This window comes from Notamacropus eugenii, chromosome 3 (genome assembly GCF_028372415.1).
Source record: "Notamacropus eugenii isolate mMacEug1 chromosome 3, mMacEug1.pri_v2, whole genome shotgun sequence".
Taxonomy (NCBI): Eukaryota; Metazoa; Chordata; class Mammalia; order Diprotodontia; family Macropodidae; genus Notamacropus; species Notamacropus eugenii.
Window position 1 is genome coordinate 199,986,820 of NC_092874.1, and position 3,017 is coordinate 199,989,836.

Genomic DNA, 3,017 nt, shown 5'->3' on the forward strand with positions numbered 1-3,017 from the left:
AACCCCTCCCCCATTCCACGCCTTTAGCCTTATTGGATATCCTTCCTCATGTATTTGTTAAGGATTTTCTCCAAGACTCTAGAATCACCTCCTAGACCCAAATAGTGTTCAACCACTGAAATTCACTCCTGCCATCACATAAAAGAGTTTTACATCTGCTTTGCATTTAGCACCGAAGTTGCAGCATCCTGTGTATGTGGGTAGCCAAATACCATCTAGAACTTAGTCTCAAAGCTCTGCAACCACTGAGGATTGCCATTTCAGACTAGTTGGAAACATGGGTGCTGCCCCTTAAAAATGAGCTATTTTGTGTGATATTAATTCACTGTTAGTGGAATTATGAATTGATCCAACCATTTTAGAGAGCAATCTAGAATGATGCCCAAAGAGTTATTAAAATACCTATACCATTTCATTCAGCAACATCACTGCTTGGTCTACTTCCAAAGATGATTAGGAAAAAAAGAAAAGAATGTATATGGTTTAAAATGTTTGTAGTTGGTCTCTTTGTGGCAGCAAAAAACTGGAAATTGTAGGGATGCCCACCAATTGGGGAATGGCACAAGTTGTGGTATATGACTTTGATGGAATACCACTGTGCTGTAAGAAATTCTGAACTCTGAAATTACAAGGAAATAAGATGGTGTTGACTCCAAAGACTCAGAAAGGGAGTATGCTTTCCATTGTCTGGGCAACCACAGTGATTACTAACCTGACTCTAGAAAGAAAAAAACAACAACAACCTTGTGTAAGGTGTTATGTGATGATTACTTTCTTTCTTGTCAATGATCTTTTAAAATAGAAACACATAGTATAACGGTTATGTTTAACTACGAATCACATGAAAGCACAGTAAATAATCATTACCTATCATGTATAGTGTACTTCAAAATGACAGTTGTTATACACTAAACTAAAGTTTTCATCTTGAAAGAATTCTTTTTAATCTGAATATATTCTTAGGAGACTTTCAAATGATCTGAATATTTCATTACTTGTAGGAAATGCACCTATTTTTCCTGACCTATTTTGATATAGTAATAAAAGTTATTTTTGAAGAAAAAAAGAAATGATGAGCTCAATTACTTTAGAAAAACATGGAAAGACTTGCATAAAATAATGAGCAAAATGAACAGAGCCAAAAGAACATTGTACACAGTATCAGCAATATCATTTTAAGAACTTTTGAGTGAACAAGTTATTTTGACTATTATAAATACCTAAATTAATTTATAAAGCATGTATGAAAAAAGACTATCTGTATCCAGAGAAAGAGCTGATAAATAAAAGCATGTACAGAATAATTTTACGTATATATGTATGCATGTGTGTACATATATATATACACACACACATATATAGTATATGTAGTATAAAGTTAATGAGATTTATGTTTATGAAAGATCTTCCCACTCATTAATGGGCCTCAGATTACGGGAGGCTTGTTTTGTAGGAAGGCCCATACCTTTTGTTAATTGCTAATGAGGCAGTGGGTCGGAAGGTCCTGCCCTCTGGCTCTGAAAAGTGTATATATACTCATATACTCTGAGGAGAGGTTTTGCTTTTGGGGGGTTGGAAGAAGTTTTGTGTGCCAGGTGAGACTCTGAATAGCTGGACCCCTCTTTCCCGCTTTGAAAACCCAGAAGTTGGTGCTTCTCTCTCTGGTAACTATGTATGTATGTAATGATCAGAGTTGGATCTGTCTGTTGAGCTGTGATGGTTGTGTTGCTTATGGTAAGACAGTTGGAAGCCCTGTCTGTTGGTCTTTATTTCTCTGCTTGCATTTTCTCTGTTGGTGAATGTAAATGTAATTAAAGTAGATTGTTGATCCCTTAAAAGTTGCTTTCATTTTAGAAAAGTAATTCTAAGAACCTGTACAGCAGGCCTTCCTGTATATGCTTGGATGTTTGCTGTAACCATGTCTAGGGTGGGAGAGATGGGAAGAAACAAAAAGAAATCTACATCATAATTTTGTTGTATATTTGAAAGGAATAGCAAATTGTGTATAGTAGAATTGCAGTTTCATATGCAATCATCATTTTATTATATTGTTATGGAAATGCTTATTTTATTTCATGAATTAAAAATAAAATATATATATTTTTAAAAGCTGATACTATCCTAGGAAGTTCAAGGTCTCCTCCATTCTCCCTGAAAAATGGGCAGGTCTGGGTCCTATAGAGCATCACAAATAAGGCAATCAGTGAAGTTCATCAGCATTGCATGATTTTTTTGAATAATAATTCCGGTGGTAAACTTCATATGGTTAACAAAATTATTCGTCAAGTCTGTACCAGCAAAATTTTTTCCTATGCAGACTTACTACCCTATACAAAGACAATAGAGCAACCACAGCCACTGACACAGTCTTTGCCCTTAACTTGCAGAGTTAAGGTCACTCTCCCCATCCAGGAAAACGTTGAGAACAAAGATCTTTGTAAGGGAAACACTGGCAGGAGTTTGAGATGCAGCATGACCAAGAAGGGGAAAGATGTGCAACTTTTGTTGCTTAAGCAAGAAAATCCCCATCTCACCTCCTATTGTTCTGGGAGTGGTTGCTGGAGGAAGAGGTTAGGTGATTTTAGGCCATCAAGAAGTCAGCAGGATGCTGTGACACCTGGTAAATGGCAGGTGGTAGTCAGAAGCAAACTTGTGTTTTCAGAGTGCTAGAACATGAGAGGAAAGGAAGTGGTTCTGGTGACTGTGAATGTTAGCATCAGAGCAGAGGAAGGATGAGCAGGAGAAGGAGGAGGCTGGGAGCTTTGTAGTACCTGGCATGTGCCCTGGCTCTTCTTCCCTTACATGGACATTGAGGTGAATGCATGGCCATGGGGCTTACAGCTTGTTTGCCGCAAATAACATATTTTACCACCTGTAATAACCACATGCTGAATAGAATAGGTGACAAATAGAACTATATAATCAGTTAGTATAGTTTATCTGAATTATGGGCATAGCTGAATTTGCTTCCATTTTCTGTTTTTGGCTGGGAAATTGGAAGAGGGAGGAAGATGGCA